Source organism: Oncorhynchus masou, unplaced genomic scaffold (assembly GCF_036934945.1).
Source record: "Oncorhynchus masou masou isolate Uvic2021 unplaced genomic scaffold, UVic_Omas_1.1 unplaced_scaffold_5226, whole genome shotgun sequence".
Taxonomy (NCBI): Eukaryota; Metazoa; Chordata; class Actinopteri; order Salmoniformes; family Salmonidae; genus Oncorhynchus; species Oncorhynchus masou.
The window spans coordinates 1-19,193 of NW_027011634.1; the positions used below are offsets into that span (position 1 = coordinate 1).

Sequence of the window (19,193 nt, forward strand, 5' to 3'; positions counted from 1 at the left end):
GACTAATAGATAAACACTATCATCAAATCAAATGCAACAGGTATAGTAGACCTCACAGTGAAATGCTGAATACAACAGGTGTAGTAGACCTCACAGTGAAATGCTGAATACAACAGGTGTAGTAGACCTCACAGTGAAATGCTGAATACAACAGGTGTAGTAGACCTCACAGTGAAATGCTGAATACAACAGGTGTAGTAGACCTCACAGTGAAATGCTGAATGCAACAGGTATAGTAGACCTCACAGTGAAATGCTGAATACAACAGGTGTAGACCTCACAGTGAAATGCTGAATACAACAGGTGTAGTAGACCTCACAGTGAAATGCTGAATACAACAGGTGTAGTAGACCTCACAGTGAAATGCCGAATACAACAGGTGTAGTAGACCTCACAGTGAAATGCCGAATACAACAGGTGTAGTAGACCTCACAGTGAAATGCCGGAATACAACAGGTGTAGTAGACCTCACAGTGAAATGCCGAATACAACAGGTGTAGTAGACCTCACAGTGAAATGCCGAATACAACAGGTGTAGTAGACCTCACAGTGAAATGCCGAATACAACAGGTGTAGTCACAGTGAAATGCCGAATACAACAGGTGTAGTAGACACAGTGAAATGCCAAATACAACAGGTGTAGTAGACCTCACAGTGAAATGCCAAATACAACAGGTGTAGTAGATACAGTGAAATGCCGAATACAACAGGTGTAGTAGACCTCACAGTGAAATGCCAAATACAACAGGTGTAGTAGACCTCACAGTGAAATGCCGAATACAACAGGTGTAGTAGACCTCACAGTGCCAAATACAAAATAGACCTCACAGTGAAATGCCAAATACAACAGGTGTAGTAGACCTCACAGTGAAATGCCGATCACAACAGGTGTAGTAGACCTCACAGTGAAATGCCGACTACAACAGGTGTAGTAGACCTCACAGTGAAATGCTGACTACAACAGGTGTAGTAGACCTCACAGTGAAATGCTGAATACAACAGGTGTAGTAGACCTCACAGTGAAATGCTGAATACAACAGGTGTAGTAGGTGGGTGGCGGGACACAATGTAGATAGCCCGGTTAGACAATGTGCAGGAGCACTGGTTGGTCGGGCCAATTGATGTAGTATGTACATGAATGTATAGTTAAAGTGACTATGCAAATATGATAAACAGAGAGTAGCAGCAATGTAAATAGAGGGGTTGTGGGGGGGGTCACACAATGCAAATAGTAACCATATAGTCAGGAGTCTGGGGTAGCAGAGAGAACAGTCTTATGTCTTGGGGGTAAAAACTGTTGAGAAGCCTTTTTGTCCTAGACTTGGCACTCCGGTACCACTTGCCATGTGGTAGTAGAGAGAACAGTCTGTGACTAGGGTGGCTGGGGTCTTTGACAATTTTCAGGGCCTTCCTCTGACACCGCCTGGTGTAGAGGTGCTGGATGGCAGGAAGCTTTGCCCCAGTGATGTACTGGGCCGTACACACTACCCTCTGAAGTGCCTTCCAGTCGGAGGCCGAGACGTTGCCATACCAGGCAGTGATGCAACCAGTGGTTGCAGCTGATGGTGCAGCTGTATAACCTTTTGAGGATCTGAGCCAAATCCTTTTAGTTTCCGGAGGGGGAATAGGCTTTGCTGTGCCCTCTTCACGACTGTCTTGGTGTGTTTGGACCATGATAATTTGTTGATGTGGACGCCAAGGAATTTGAAGCTCTCAATCTGCTCTACAGCCCCGTCAATGAGAATGGGGACGTACTCGATCCTCCTTTTCCTGTAGTCCACAACCATCTCCTTAGTCTTGGTTACGTTGAGGGATAGGTTGTTATTCTGGCACCACCCGGCCAGGTCTCTGACCACCTCCCTATAGGCTGTCTCGTCGTTGTCGGGGATCATGAGCTTCCACTGTTGTTGTCGTCTGCAAACTTAATGATGGTGTTGGAGTCGTGCCTAGCCATGCAGTCATGAGTGAACAGGGAGTACAGGAGGGCCTGAGCACGCACCCCTGGGGGGCCCCCGTGTTGAGGATCAGCGTGGCAGATGGATTGTTACCTATCCTTACCACCTGGGGGCGGCCCGGCAGGAAGTCCAGGATCCAGTTGCAGAGGGAGGTTGCAGAGGGAGCTAAGTCCCAGGGTCCTTAGCTTAGTGCCGAGTTTTGAGGGCAATATGGTGTTGAGCGCTGAGCCGTAGTCAACAAGTAGCATTCTCACATAGGTGTTCCTCTTGTCCAGGTGGGAAAGGGCAGTGTGGAGTGCAATAGAGATTGCATCATTTGTGGATCTGTTGGGGAGGTATGCAAATTGGAGTGGGTCTAGGGTTTCTGGGATAATGGTGTTGATGTGAGCCATGACCAGCCTTTCAAAGCACTTCATTGCTACGGACTTGAGAGCTACGGGTCTGTAGTCATTTAGGCAGGTTGCCTGTGTGTTCTTGGTCTCAGGGACTATGGTGGTCTGCTTGAAACATGTTGGTATTACAGACTTAATCAGGGACATGTTGAAAATGTCAGTGAAGACACCTGCCAGTTGGTCAGCACACGGATCACACGTCCTGGTAGTCCGTCTGGCCCCGCTGCCTTGTGTATGTTGACCTGTTTAAAGGTCTTACTCACATCGGCTTCGCAGAGAGTGATCACACAGTCGTCCAGAACAGCTGTCTTAATAGATAAACACAATCATAACACCTGTCTACTGACTAACATCCTGGGCTAAAATGCCAAGTTGGCTTTATAGGGATATTTTGTTGTAGGGCTTTGAAGTGTGCTGTGTAACCTCAACTCACCCAGTCTCTGTGTGTGAGTGTGTGTTCACCCAGTCTCTGTGTGTGAGTGTGTGTTCACCCAGTCTCTGTGTGTGAGTGTGTGTTCACCCAGTCTCTGTGTGTGAGTGTGTGTTCACCCAGTCTCTGTGTGTGAGTGTGTGTTCACCCAGTCTCTGTGTGTGAGTGTGTGTTCACCCAGTCTCTGTGTGTGAGTGTGTGTTCACCCAGTCTCTGTGTGTGAGTGTGTGTTCACCCAGTCTCTGTGTGTGAGTGTGTGTTCACCCAGTCTCTGTGTGTGAGTGTGTGTTCACCCAGTCTCTGTGTGTGAGTGTGTGTTCACCCAGTCTCTGTGTGTGAGTGTGTGTTCACCCAGTCTCTGTGTGTGAGTGTGTGTTCACCCAGTCTCTGTGTGTGAGTGTGTGTTCACCCAGTCTCTGTGTGTGAGTGTGTGTTCACCCAGTCTCTGTGTGTGAGTGTGTGTTCACCCAGTCTCTGTGTGTGAGTGTGTGTTCACCCAGTCTCTGTGTGTGAGTGTGTGTTCACCCAGTCTCTGTGTGTGAGTGTGTGTTCACCCAGTCTCTGTGTGTGAGTGTGTGTTCACCCAGTCTCTGTGTGTGAGTGTGTGTTCACCCAGTCTCTGTGTGTGAGTGTGTGTTCACCCAGTCTCTGTGTGTGAGTGTGTGTTCACCCAGTCTCTGTGTGTGAGTGTGTGTTCACCCAGTCTCTGTGTGTGAGTGTGTGTGTTCACCCAGTCTCTGTGTGTGAGTGTGTGTTCACCCAGTCTCTGTGTGTGAGTGTGTGTTCACCAGTCTCTGTGTGTGAGTGTGTGTTCACCCAGTCTGTGTGTGAGTGTGTGTTCACCCAGTCTCTGTGTGTGAGTGTGTGTTCACCCAGTCTCTGGGGTGTGAGTGTGTGTTCACCCAGTCTCTGTGTGTGAGTGTGTGTTCACCCAGTCTCTGTGTGTGAGTGTGTGTTCACCCAGTCTCTGTGTGAGTGTGTGTTCACCCAGTCTCTGTGTGTGAGTGTGTTCACCCAGTCTCTGTGTGTGAGTGTGTGTTCACCCAGTCTCTGTGTGAGTGTGTGTTCACCCAGTCTCTGTGTGAGTGTGTGTTCACCCAGTCTCTGTGTGTGAGTGTGTGTTCACCCAGTCTCTGTGTGAGTGTGTGTTCACCCAGTCTCTGTGTGAGTGTGTTCACCCAGTCTCTGTGTGAGTCACCCAGTCTCTGTGTTGTGTGTTCACCCAGTCTCTGTGTGAGTGTGTGTGTTCACCCAGTCTCTGTGTGAGTGTGTGTTTCACCCAGTCTCTGTGTGAGTGTGTGTTCACCCAGTCTCTGTGTGAGTGTGTGTTCACCCAGTCTCTGTGAGTGTGTGTTCACCCAGTCTCTGTGTGAGTGTGTGTTCACCAGTCTCTGTGTGAGTGTGTGTTCACCCAGTCTCTGTGTGAGTGTGTGTTCACCCAGTCTCTGTGTGAGTGTGTGTTCACCCAGTCTCTGTGTGAGTGTGTGTTCACCCAGTCTCTGTGTGTGTTCACCCAGTCTCTGTGTGTGTTCACCCAGTCTCTGTGTGTGTGTGTGAGTGTGTGTTCACCCAGTCTCTGTGTGTGTGTGAGTGTGTTCACCCAGTCTCTGTGTGTGTGTGAGTGTGTTCACCCAGTCTCTGTGTGTGTGTGAGTGTGTTCACCCAGTCTCTGTGTGTGTGTGAGTGTGTTCACCCAGTCTCTGTGTGTGTGTGTGTTCACCCAGTCTCTGTGTGTGTGTGTGTGTGTTCACCCAGTCTCTGTGTGTGTGTGTGTGTGTTCACCCAGTCTCTGTGTGTGTGTGTGTGTGTTCACCCAGTCTCTGTGTGTGTGTGTTCACCTAGCACCCTGTGTGTGTGTGTGTGTGTTCACCCAGTCTCTGTGTGTTCACCCAGTCTCTGTGTGTTCACCCAGCTTCTGTGTGTTCACCCAGTCTCTGTCTCTGTGTGTGTGTGTGTGTTCACCCAGTCTGTGTGTTCACCCAGTCTCTGTCTCTGTCTCTCTGTGTGTGTGTGTGTGTGTGTGTGTGTGTGTGTGTGTGTGTGTGTGTGTGTGTGTGTGTGTGTGTGTGTGTGTGTGTGTGTGTGTGTGTTCACCTAGCCCCGGCCTCTTTTCGGCCAAGCTGAAGTAGACCAGGCGGGACACGTGGAAGAGAAGCTCTACGAAGCAGTGCAACACCAGCAGGACCAGAGCCAGACGATTCAGACTGGAAGATACAAAATGGACGCCGTTAGATCCCTCTGTTACCACAGTAATGACAACTAATTAGAAGGTTCGAGCCTCACAGAGAGGTAAGGAAATACTTCGCCTTTCTTTGGCTAGAAAAGTGCCATTTTAACCATGAACCCGAGCCTTGCTATGGTGTGTTAATTTCCAACCATCTAATTGTCATATCAAAAAAGAGGAGCCGTGGACAGAGTAAAAATGTAGTTAGCCCCTGATCCAACCGCCCTGCTGTAGTCTACCCTCTGATCTAAACTCCCTGCTGTAGTCTACCCTCTGATCCAACCGCCCGGCTGTAGTCAGCCCTCTGATCCAACCGCCCTGCTGTAGTCAGCCCTCTGATCCAACCGCCCTGCTGTAGTCAGCCCTCTGATCCAACCGCCCTGCTGTAGTCAGCCCTCTGATCCAACCACCCTGCTGTAGTCAGCCCTCTGATCCAACCACCCTGCTGTAGTCAGCCCTCTGATCCAACCACCCTGCTGTAGTCAGCCCTCTGATCCAACCACCCTGCTGTAGTCAGCCCTCTGATCCAACCACCCTGCTGTAGTCAGCCCTCTGATCCAACCACCCTGCTGTAGTCAGCCCTCTGATCCAACCACCCTGCTGTAGTCAGCCCTCTGATCCAACCACCCTGCTGTAGTCAGCCCTCTGATCCAACCGCCCGGCTGTAGTCTACCCTCTGATCCAACCACCCTGGTGTCGTCAGCCCTCTGATCCAACCGCCCGGCTGTAGTCTACCCTCTGATCCAACCGCCCTGCTGTCGTCAGCCCTCTGATCCAACCGCCCGGCTGTAGTCAGCCCTCTGATCCAACCACCCTGGTGTAGTCAGCCCTCTGATCCAACCACCCTGGTGTTGTCTACCCTCTGATCCAACCACCCTGCTGTAGTCAGCCCTCTGATCCAACCGCCCTGCTGTAGTCAGCCCTCTGATCCAACCGCCCGGCTGTAGTCTACCCTCTGATCCAACCGCCCTGCTGTAGTCAGCCCTCTGATCCAACCACCCTGGTGTAGTCAGCCCTCTGATCCAACCACCCTGGTGTAGTCTACCCTCTGATCCAACCACCCGGCTGTAGTCAGCCTCTGATCCAAATCCGCCTCTTAAGCCAGTCAGCCCTCTGATCCAACCGGCCTGCTGTAGTCAGCCCTCTGATCCAACCACCCCTGGTGTAGTCAGCCCTCTGATCCAACCACCCTGGTGTAGTCAGCCCTCTGATCCAACCACCCTGGTGTAGTCTACCCTCTGATCCAACCACCCGCTGTAGTCAGCCCTCTGATCCAACCGCCCGGCTGTAGTCAGCCCTCTGGATCCAACCGCCCTGCTGTAGTCTACCCTCTGATCCAACCGCCCGCTGCAGTCTACCCTCTGATCAACCCACCCGGCTGTATCAGCCTCTAGATCCAACAGCTCGGCTGTAGTCAGCCCTCTGATCCAACCGCCCGGCTGTCGTCAGCCCTCTGATCCAACCACCCTGGTGTCGTCAGCCCTCTGATCCAACCGCCCTGCTGTCGTCAGCCCCCTGATCCAGCCTCAAGCCTCTGTGTGTAAAGCATCTTTCAGAGAGATTTTCCACTGGCCTTGTGTACAATTGGACAAAACAATAATGTTCGAGTGTTGTTGATGTGAACCGGTCTTACTTGAGAACGAAGCTCCTGCGATGTGAACTAAGTACAGAGAGATATACACCAACTGACGGGGAACATCCTGCAAGCGAACAGCAAAAGAGATTTCAGGAAAACAAACTGCTTGGGACACAGCCAACATTTAACTCTGTAATGACGACAAGTCAAATTGGTGATCAAAATGTTTCGACTTCTTTTGAAACACAAGTAGTACATCAGCAAGGAACTAACACTTGTGAGTTCAGTCAATTCAATCAGTACACATACACAGAGTACACATAGTACTCCAACAGACCAAGTGCTCACCTTCTTGGTCTTCTGGAAGTAGATCTCCAGGCAGAGCGTGAAGCCAGTAGCCCATCTGACTGATAAAATAGAATTTCATCTGGAACCTACAAACAGGACAAACAAAAACACCAAGTCCATTCTATCACTACCTTATATTCTTAGTTCATTTAGCAGACACTTCGCAGAGCGACTTTAAACAAAATAAATAAAGTGAATTCAACTAAGGTAGGTAAGGCAATGTTATAGTAGCATTTTGCACATACAAAAAGAAAAAAGCAGTTACAATTTGCTATTAACAGCACTAGACGGTTACACACAGAGGTACCTAGAGAAGTCATGCTGAGTGATATGATTCACTCATTCCACAGAGGAGGGTTTGAAGAGAACACCTCACAACTCCCATTTAAAAAGAAACGCCCCAAATCCTATTTAAAAAGAAACGCCCAAATCCTATTTAAAAAGAAACGCCCCCAAATCCTATTTAAAAAGAAACGCCCAAATCCTATTTAAAAAGAAACGCCCCCAAATCCTATTTAAAAAGAAACGCCCCCAAATCCTATTTAGTTTAAAATAATCATAATAATTTACACACTTGCAACTCCGCTTACGATACGGCATATGAAAGGAGAGAGCACCTCAAGCAGTATCATCATCATGTCACTGTGATGTTCTCAGATGGGTTTAGAGCTTTCAACATGAAAGAATACTAAATCATTTTGTGGAATAGAAACAAGACCAGTGTCCTCTCGGTCACAGGTGGACAGATATCACGCGGTGTTTTAAAGCTGACGCTGTAACGAGTAGCGCATGCGTTTGATATGGTCAGAGGATGCTGGGCTGAGAATTATCTGGTAGATATACGAAACGGTCCCAAGCCTGTCATTAAGTACGATCACATGTATTTAGTTAGAAGGTGAAATACTATAGTATGACGTTGAAAAAATATATCTCCACTGATTTGTCATTTGTACGGTGTACTTGAGTTGGTGCCCTCAAATGACTCCTCCTCAGCCAAATATAACTACGTTGACTAGAAAGGTGAGGTTGTAATCTTTGTCAGTATAAGCATTACTAGGTATTGTTTATGGCTCTCGTGATAAATAATTACTTTTTGTTTGTTGGTATGTCTATATTAGGCAGAAATCTACTTTGACACTTAACTATGGAAATCCTGTGACTAACACAACCATTACTCGCCATCTCATTAACCCTTACTAACGCTAACTAACCCTTACTAACCATCTTATTAACCCTTACTAACCCTAACTAACCATCTTATTAACCCTTACTAACCATCTTATTAACCCTTACTAACCCTAACTAACCATCTTATTAACCCTTACTAACCATCTTATTAACCCTTACTAACCCTAACTAACCATCTCATTAACCCTTACTAACGCTAACTAACCCTTACTAACCATCTTATTAACCCTTACTAACCCTAACTAACCATCTTATTAACCCTAACTAACGCTAACTAACCCTTACTAACCATCTTATTAACCCTAACTAACCATCTTATTAACCCTAACTAACCCTAACTAACCCTTACTAACCATCTTATTAACCATCTTATTAACCCTAACTAACCATCTTATTAACCCTAACTAACCCTAACTAACCCTTACTAACCATCTTATTAACCCTAACTAACCATCTTATTAACCCTAACTAACCATCTTATTAACCCTAACTAACCCTTACTAACCATCTTATTAACCCTAACTAAACCTAACTAACCATCTTATTAACCCTAACTAACCCTTACTAACCATCTTACTAACCCTTACTAACCATCTTACTAACCCTTACTAACCATCTTACTAACCCTAACTAACCATCTTACTAACCCTAACTAACCCTTACTAACCATCTTATTAACCCTAACTAACCCTTACTAACCATCTTATTAACCCTAACTAACCCTTACTAACCATCTTATTAACCCTAACTAACCCTTACTAACCATCTTATTAACCCTTACTAACCCTAACGAACCCTTACTAACCATCTTATTAACCCTTACTAACCATCTTATTAACCTAACTAACCATCTTAACCCTAACTAACCATCTTATTAACCCTTACTAATCCTAACTAACCATCTTACTAATCCTAACTAACCCTTACTAACCATCTTATTAACCATTACTAGCCATCTTATTAACCCTAACTAACCCTAACTAACCGTCTTATTAACCCTAACTAACCATCTTATTAACCCTAACTAACCCTAACTAACCATCTTATTAACCCTAACTAACCATCTTATTAACCCTAACTAGCCATCTTATTAACCCTAACTAACCATCTTATTAACCCTAACTAACCATCTTATTAACCCTAACTAACCATTACTAACCATCTTATTAACCCTAACTAACCCTAACCATCTTATTAACCCTAACTAACCATCTTATTAACCCTAACTAACCATCTTATTAACCCTAACTAACCCTTACTAACCATCTTATTAACCCTAACTAAACCTAACTAACCATCTTATTAACCCTAACTAACCCTTACTAACCATCTTACTAACCCTTACTAACCATCTTACTAACCCTTACTAACCATCTTACTAACCCTAACTAACCATCTTACTAACCCTAACTAACCCTTACTAACCATCTTATTAACCCTAACTAACCCTAACTAACCATCTTATTAACCCTAACTAACCCTTACTAACCATCGTATTAACCCTTACTAACCATCTTATTAACCCTTACTAACCATCTTATTAACCCAACTAACCATCTTATTAACCCTAACTAACCATTACTAACCATCTTATTAACCCTAACTAACCATTACTAACCATCTTATTAACCCTAACTAACCCTAACCATCTTATTAACCCTAACTAACCATCTTATTAACCCTAACTAACCCTAACTAACCATCTTATTAACCCTAACTAACCCTAACTAACCATCTTATTAACCCTAACTAACCCTAACTAACCATCTTATTAACCCTAACTAACCCTAACCAACCATCTTATTAACCCTAACTAACCCTAACCCTATTAACCCTAACTAACCATCTTATTAACCCTAACTAACCCTAACTAACCATCTTATTAACCCTAACTAACCCTAACTAACCATCTTATTAACCCTTACTAACCATCTTATTAACCCTTACTAACCATCTTATTAACCCAACTAACCATCTTATTAACCCTAACTAACCATTACTAACCATCTTATTAACCCTAACTAACCCTAACCATCTTATTAACCCTAACTAACCATCTTATTAACCCTAACTAACCCTAACTAACCATCTTACTAATCCTAACTAACCCTTACTAACCATCTTATTAACCATTACTAGCCATCTTATTAACCCTAACTAACCCTAACTAACCATCTTATTAACCCTAACTAACCCTAACTAACCATCTTATTAACCCTAACTAACCATCTTATTAACCCTAACTAACCATTACTAACTATCTTATTAACCCTAACTAACCCTTACTAACCATCTTAACCCTTACTAACCATCTTATTAACCCTAACTAACCCTTACTAACCATCTTAACCATTACTAGCCATCTTATTAACCCTAACTAACCCTAACTAACCATCTTATTAACCCTAACTAACCATCTTATTAACCCTAACTAACCATTACTAACTATCTTATTAACCCTAACTAACCCTTACTAACCATCTTAACCCTTACTAACCATCTTATTAACCCTAACTAACCCTAACTAGCCATCTTATTAACCCTAACTAACCCTAACTAACCATCTTATTAACCCTAACTAACCCTTACTAACCATCTTAACCATTACTAGCCATCTTATTAACCCTAACTAACCCTAACTAACCATCTTATTAACCCTAACTAACCATCTTATTAACCCTAACTAACCATTACTAACTATCTTATTAACCCTAACTAACCCTTACTAACCATCTTAACCCTTACTAACCATCTTATTAACCCTAACTAACCCTAACTAGCCATCTTATTAACCCTAACTAACCCTAACTAACCATCTTATTAACCCTAACTAACCCTAACTAACCATCTTATTAACCCTAACTAACCCTAACTAACCATCTTAACCCTTATTAACCATCTTATTAACCCTAACTAACCATTACTAACCATCTTATTAACCCTAACTAACCCTTACTAACCATCTTATTAACCCTAACTAACCACCTTTCCAACCTGAAATCCTGTGACTAACAAAGAACACATCTGAAGCTAGAATAAGCAGAACGGTTTCCACAGAGATACTTAAGGGAACTAATGCTCTCTAAGTACAAACACTCTGTCTGTGTGTTTAAACAAAGCCACCCACTCCTATGCAAATATCCCACCAGTTGACATTAGGGAACTGAGGAGTACTGTGAATGATGAGCGTTGGCCATTACAAGGAAACAACTACAAAGATGATATGTAAAACAGTCAGATGTTTGGGTTTGCATAGAAAAAGGGTTCAGGACTTACGGCATCAGGGTATGAGGGTATCCATCCCACAGACTCACTGGGTTGGACAGGAAGTTCTCCTGGAAGAGAAACAAAGTCACACACACACCAATCAGATGGTCTTAAACAAACACAGGAACACACCACTAGCCCAGTAAACAAAACAGCCCAGAATGTAGACCATTTAAAACCACCGACATCTTGCAACACCCGACAATACAGTAAACATTATAGTTTAAAAGCACATACAGAAATGAGGATGCTGGTTCCCCACCCGAAGGAGAACAGGTAGAAGGCAGAGAGCTGGCCTGACTCGTTGAACTTGCTGTGCTTGGTCTTAGAGAAGTGCATCTTTCGGTTGATTTTCTGCATAACAAATAGAGAGAGAGGTTAGAGGTGGCGGTGGTGTATAGAGAGAGAGAGAGAGAGAGGTTAGAGGTGGCGGTGGTGTATAGAGAGAGAGAGAGAGGTTAGAGGTGGCGGTGCTGTATAGAGAGAGAGAGAGGTTAGAGGTGGCGGTGGTGTATAGAGAGAGAGAGAGAGAGAGGTTAGAGGTGGCGGTGGTGTATAGAGAGAGAGAGAGAGAGAGAGAGGGGTTAGAGGTGGCGGTGCTGTATAGAGAGAGAGAGAGGTTAGAGGTGGCGGTGGTGTATAGAGAGAGAGAGAGAGAGAGGTTAGAGGTGGCGGTGGTGTATAGAGAGAGAGGTTAGAGGTGGTGGTGTATAGAGAGAGAGAGGTTAGAGGTGGTGGTGTATAGAGAGAGAGAGGTTAGAGGTGGTGGTGTATAGAGAGAGAGAGAGGTTAGAGGTGGTGGTGTATAGATAGAGAGAGGTTAGAGGTGGTGGTGTATAGAGAGAGAGAGAGGTTAGAGGTGGTGGTGTATAGAGAGAGAGAGGTTAGAGGTGGTGGTGTATAGAGAGAGGTTAGAGGTGGTGGTGTATAGAGAGAGAGAGGTTAGAGGTGGTGGTGTATAGAGAGAGAGAGGTTAGAGGTGGTGGTGTATGAGAGAGAGAGGTTAGAGGTGGTGGTGTATAGAGAGAGAGAGGTTAGAGGTGGTGGTGTATAGAGAGAGAGAGGTTAGAGGTGGTGGTGTATAGATAGAGAGAGGTTAGAGGTGGTGTATAGATAGAGAGAGGTTAGAGGTGGTGGTGTAAAGATAGAGAGAGGTTAGAGGTAATTAATTATCCAATTTTATTAGAAGAATAATAAAACGGCTAGTACATCAACCTGTCAAGTGGCTGATGTTTGCAAAAGAGCTGATTACTGAAATTACTATTAAACACAAAACTACTATTCAAAGGTTTGGGGTCACGTAGAAACGTCCTTGTTTTTGAAAGAAAAGCACATTTTTTGTCCATTAAAATAACATCAAATTGATCAGAAAAACACTGTAGACATTGTTAATGTTGTAAATGACTATTGTAGCTGGAAACTGAAGATTTTTAATGGAATATCTACATAGACGTACAGAGGCCCATTATCAGCAACCATCACTCCTGTGTTCCAATGACACGTTGTGTTAGCAAATCCAAGCTGATCATTTTAAAAGGCTAATTGATCATTAGAAAACCCTTCTGCAATTATGTTAGCACAGCTGAAAACTGTTGTTCTGATTACAGAAGCAATAAAACTGGCCTTCTTTAGACTAGTTGAGTATCTGGAGCATCAGCACTGTAAGTTTGATTACAGGCTCAAATGCCAGAAACAAACACTTCCTTCTGAAACTCATCAGTCTATTCTTGTTCTGAGAAATGAAGGCTATTCCATGTGAGAAATTGAAGATCCCGTACAACACTGTGTACTACCCTTCACAGAACTGGCTCTAACCAGAATAGAAAGAGAGTGGGAGGCCCCGTGCACAACTGAGCAAGAGGACAAGTATTATAGGGTCTAGTTTGAGAAACAGCCTCCTCACAAGTCCTCAACTGGCAGCTTCATTAAATAGTACCCACAACACTGCACTGCAACAGTGAAGAGGCGACTCCGGGATGCTGGCCTTTTAGGCAGAGTTGAAAAGAAAAAGTCATATCTCAAACTGACCAATAAAAAGAAAATACTAAGATGGGCAAAATAACACAGACACTGGACAGAGGAACTCTGCCTCGAAGGCCAGCATCCCGGAGTCGCCTCTTCACTGTGTGTGTGTGTGTGTGTGTGTGTGTGTGTCTGAGTGTGTCCTTACGTCCAGTACATACTCCTGGATGATAGCGTGGATGATGATGGCCACCAGCATGTAGAAGAAGATGGTGGCCACATCCTTCAGCCCGTGGTGGAAGTGGTTCACCACGCTCTCCTCTGATAGGCCCTCTGATAGGGAGACAAAGCATTTCGCCTTAATTAACCCTTTATTCCCTACTGTCTCTGCTGGACCATCTGATGGGAGTATTTTGCATGTGAAATGGACAGATTGGAGACAGGGGGAAATATAAATCGATAAGAGAGTACATGTCAAACGGTATTGGACAAGATTGAACCGGCCCTATAACCACACCGAGGTCCCACTGTCGGAGCCCGGCCCTATAACCACACCGAGGTCCCACTGTCGGAGCCGGCCCTATATCCACACCGAGGTCCCACTGTCGGAGCCGGCACTATAACCACACCGAGGTCCCACTGTCGGAGCCGGCCCTATAACCACACCAAGGTCCCACTGTCGGAGCCGGCCCTATAACCACCAGACCACACCGAGGTCTCACTGTCGGAACGGCCCTATAACTACACAGAGGTCCCACTGTCGGAGCCGGCCTATAACCACACCGAGGTCCCACTGTCGGAGCCGGCCCTATAACCACACCGAGGTCCCACTGTCGGAGCCGGCACTATAACCACACCGAGGTCCCACTGTCGGAGCCGGCCCATAACCACCAGACCACACCGAGGTCTCACTGTCGGAGCCGGCCCTATAACTACACAGAGGTCCCACTGTCGGAGCCGACCCTATAACCACACCGAGGTCTCACTGTCGGAGCCGGCCCTATAACTACACCGAGGTCCCACTGTCGGAGCGACCCTATAACCACACCGAGGTCCCACTGTCGGAGCCGACCTATAACCACACCGAGGTCCCACTGTCGGAGCCGACCCTATAACCACACCGAGGTCCCACTGTCGGAGCCGGCCCTATAACCACACCGAGGTCCCACTGTCGGAGCCGGCCCTATAACCACACCGAGGTCCCACTGTCGGAGCCGGCCCTATAACCACACCGAGGTCCCACTGTCGGAGCCGGCCCTATAACCACACCGAGGTCCCACTGTCGGAGCCGGCCCTATAACCACACCGAGGTCCCACTGTCGGAGCCGGCCCTATAACCACACCGAGGTCCCACTGTCGGAGCCGGCCCTATAACCACACCGAGGTCCCACTGTCGGAGCCGACCCTATAACCACACCGAGGTCCCACTGTCGGAGCCGGCCCTATAACCACCAGACCACACCGAGGTCTCACTGTTGGAGCCGGCCCTATAACCACACCGAGGTCCCACTGTCGGAGCCGACCCTATAACCACCAGACCACACCGAGGTCCCACTGTAGGACCGGCCCTATAACCACACCCAGGTCCCACTGTCGGAGCCGCACCTATAACCACACCGAGGTCCCACTGTCGGAGCCGGCCCTATAACCACCAGACCACACCGAGGTCTCACTGTCGGAGCCGGCCTATAACCACACCGAGGTCCCACTGTCGGAGCCGACCCTATAACCACCAGACCACACCGAGGTCCCACTGTCGGAACCGGCCTTTAACCACACCGAGGTCCCACTGTAGGAGCCGGCCCTATAACCACACCGAGGTCCCACTGTCGGAGCCGGCCCTATAACCACCAGACCACACCGAGGTCCCACTGTTGGAGCCGACCCTATAACCACACCGAGGTCCCACTGTCGGAGCCGACCCTATAACCACACCGAGGTCCCACTGTCGGAGCCGACCCTATAACCACACCGAGGTCCCACTGTCGGAGCCGAACCCATAACCACACCGAGGTCCCACTGTCGGAGCCGACCCTATAACCACACCCGAGGTCCCACTGTCGGAGCCGACCCTATAACCACACCGAGGTCCCACTGTCGGAGCCGACCCTATAACCACACCGAGGTCCCACTGTCGGAGCCGACCCTATAACCACACCGAGGTCCCACTTCAGACAAACATACACGTAGCATTTATTAAGGTTTCAAAGCCTTTACAAAGCCTTCAAGGATGCTTTAAGAACCACATACTATATATAACAAGTGAGGAAAAAGGTTTACTGAAGCCGAAAGGCAACTTGACTAGGAAATACCTGCCTGACCTGCTACTCAAGTAATTTAGCTGAAAACACCAGCCTGTTAATGAATGACAGAGGGCTTATGAGCACCGTAAACTGAATATATGTCCTATGGCACCCTATTCCCTATGTAGTGCACTACTTTAGACCAGAGCTATGAGCACCCTATTCCCTATGTAGTGCACTACTGGAGCCAGGGCCCTATTCCTATGTAGTGCACTACTTTAGACCAGGCCTATGACACCTATTCCCTATATAGTGCACTACTTTAGACCAGGGCCCTATTCCTATGTAGTGCACTACTTTAGACCAGAGCCCTATTCCTATGTAGTGCACTACTGAGCCAAGAGCCCTATTCCCAATGTAGTGCACTACTTTAGACTCAAACCCTGTGTACCTATTCCCTATGTAGTGCTACTTTAGACCAGAGCCCTATGACTGCCCTATTCCCTATGTGATGCACTACTTTAGACCAGAGCCCTATTCCTATGCAGTGCACTACTTTAGACCAGAAGACTATGACACCCTATTCCTATGTAGTGCTACTTTAGACCAGAGCCCTATGACACCCTATTCCCTATGTAATTACACTACTTTAGACCAGAGCCCTATGACACCCTATTCCATATGTAGTGCACTACTTTAGACCAGAGCCTATGACATCCTATTCCCTATGTAATTGCACTACTTTAGACCAAAGAGCCCTATGACACCTATTCCCTATGTAGTGCACTACTTTAGACCAGGGTCCTATGACACCCTATTCCCTATGTAGTGCACTACTTTAGACCAGAGCCCTATGACACCCTATTCCCTATATAGTGCACTACTTTAGACCAGAGCCCTATTCCCTATACATTGCACTACTTTAGACCAGGGCCCTATGACACCCTACTCCCTATGTAGTGCACTACTTTAGACCAGAGCCCTATGACACCCTATTCCCTATGTAGTGCACTACTTTAGACCAGAGCCCTATGACACCCTATTCCCTATGTAGTGCACTACTTTAGACCAGAGCCCTATGACATCCTATTCCCTATGTAGAGCACTACTTTAGACCAGAGCCCTATGACACCCTATTCCTATGTAGTGCACTACTTTAGACCAGGGTCCATAGGGCTCTGTAATGTAATGCACGTGTCAGAATAGGGGGCCATTTGGGAAGCGGCCCAGAATATCTGCTCTTCAAATGAAATCTGACATCACGAAACACATTCCACCAGCACCTCGCACATGACTTTAAATAAGGCAAAGTAGAGTAGGAAGTAGAACTGCTAGGTTTAAGTAGTACAGAAGTAGAATGGCTAGAATAAATGAGTTCGGAGCTCCACTGTTATAGAATGAGTGTTACAAGGAGGAGTTTGTAGAAAAACATTCATTCAACTTTTACCTATATAGCGCACTACCCAATAGGCCCTGGCCAAAAGCAGAGCACCACATATGGAATAGGGTGCCATTTGGGACACAAACCGAGGCTGTGATGCTGTAGCCTGTAGTAAACCCTAGCCCCAATTCTTCAAGGACAACCAAACAGGAGAACATTATAAATCAGGAAGACTAAATGTAGCATCACAGGGGGGAAAAAAGTGTTCTAGAAGTGGAAACAGTGTTCTAGAAGTGGAAACAGTGTTCTTAGAAGTGCAAGGCCAGTAGAGTAGAGTTCTATTCTGTAACCCCATAGGAGAATCCTTCTGATTCTAGAACTACAAGTAGATTCTAGTTATAGGCTGCCGAGTTAAGTTTCTACACTGACAGGATAAAGGCAAAGTAGGTCCAGACACACTGACAAATAGGTGGGTAAGAAAATGAGGATGTCACAGGAATTTTTTGCTTTGTCATTCATTCAAAAATAAAATGTCATGAATTTTGTTTTATGAAAGCAAAAGAGGAAGTCGATATAACCTCCATACCAGAGCATACAGTTGACCAAGTAAAATTAAATTAAAAATATATTACAAATATATAAATTGCTAAAAGTTAATATGGGGAACAATATAAAAGTTAAACTCACCATTTGCAGAGATGGTAACGTCATTGACAGTGATGAACAGCACTGCAACCTTCAGGTGACCTGGATCACAGAGGGGCCAAGGAGATGATTGTTTAGACATAAAACACAGGATTAGCCCCGCCTAACCCCCACCTGCCGACCCCAGTACGGCCCCACCCGCCTAACTCCAGTACGGCCCGCCTAACCCCCACCTGCCTAACCCCTAGTACGGCCCCGCCTAACCTCCACCTGCCTAACCCCAGTACGGCCCCGCCTAACCCCCCACCTGCCTAACCCCCAGTACGGCCCCCGCTCTAACCCCCACCTGCCTAACCCCCAGTACGGCCCGCCTAACCCCCACCTGCCTAACCCCCAGTACGGCCCCGCCTAACCCCCAGTACGGCCCCGCCTAACCCCACCTGCCTAACCCCCCAGTACGGCCCCGCCTACCCCCAGTACGGCCCCCGCCTAACCCCCACCTGCCTAACCCCAGTACGGCCCCGCCTAACCCCCAGTACGGCCCCGCCTAACCCCCCAGTACGGCCCCGCCTAACCCCCAGTACGGCCCGCTTAACCCCCAGTACGGCCCCGCCCAACTCCCACCTGCCTAACCCCTCCAGTACGGCCCCCGCCTAACCCCCAGTACGGCCCCCGCCTAACCCCCAGTACGGCCCCGCTTAACGCCCAGTACAGGGGATCCCTACTGTAAACTGGATCTCGTTCTTCTATGGGACAAACCGATAAGCTTCTAGCTATGGTTGGTTAATTTAAGCAGGACAACAAAAACTATTTACAAAACAAACATAATTTTGGAAACTTTAAAAATATATATTTTGATGCGCTAATACTTTTGTATGTACATTTACGTCACAATTCTACCCAGTGCGTTATTTATGTCAGGTTTATAACGTTAACAAACAAACGTAAACAAAGCTACGTCACGGATCTGAGTCGCAGGGTGAGCTAGCCGTTAGAAGCTTGCGCTGTCCCTCTCTATGTCACATCAATACATCGACGCGTTATTCATCATGAGGTTTCTGCATGGGCTTAGGTAACACAAGGTTTGGTTCTTCTGTTGGACCAAGAAATAAAAAACGCATAAAATATTAAGCTGTCCCTGTTCCCCTTTTTCTTAGTTGACCCCAGTAAACATGAAGCAAAAAATACAACTGTGTAAACTGAACAATACATTTAAAAAACACTAATTGTTTTAAACGTAAGCTGTTCACTTTGTAAAATGAATTGCGATTCTTGGGACTTTTACAGAATCTTTTTTAATCTTTAATTTTTTTTTTATGAATTGGGGGGGGGGATACCCACAAACGATGACAGCGCTCACAGTCGCCCAGTGATTGCCACGTAACACTTGATCTGCGCACAGGAAGAATCATCCCCGTTCTCCTCGCAGCAGGATGTTATGCTGGCAGGACGAGCTAGGATTTTTCTCCCTTCAGAATAAGAGTCCCTTTGCAAAGATATGCTAAACTTTGGGAATGAATGTTCACAAATATTGGTATGTTGAAAGCTATGGTCTAGGCTGTATTTAAATAAATATACTTTT

General features: G+C 46.4%; 1 pseudogene; it reads right to left on the reverse strand.

Moving 5' to 3' along the window:
* Window positions 1–2,048: 2,048 nt before the first annotated feature.
* LOC135535868 (translocating chain-associated membrane protein 1-like 1) lies at window positions 2,049–17,713 on the reverse strand (annotated as a pseudogene).
* Between the last annotated feature and the right edge of the window lie 1,480 nt (window positions 17,714–19,193).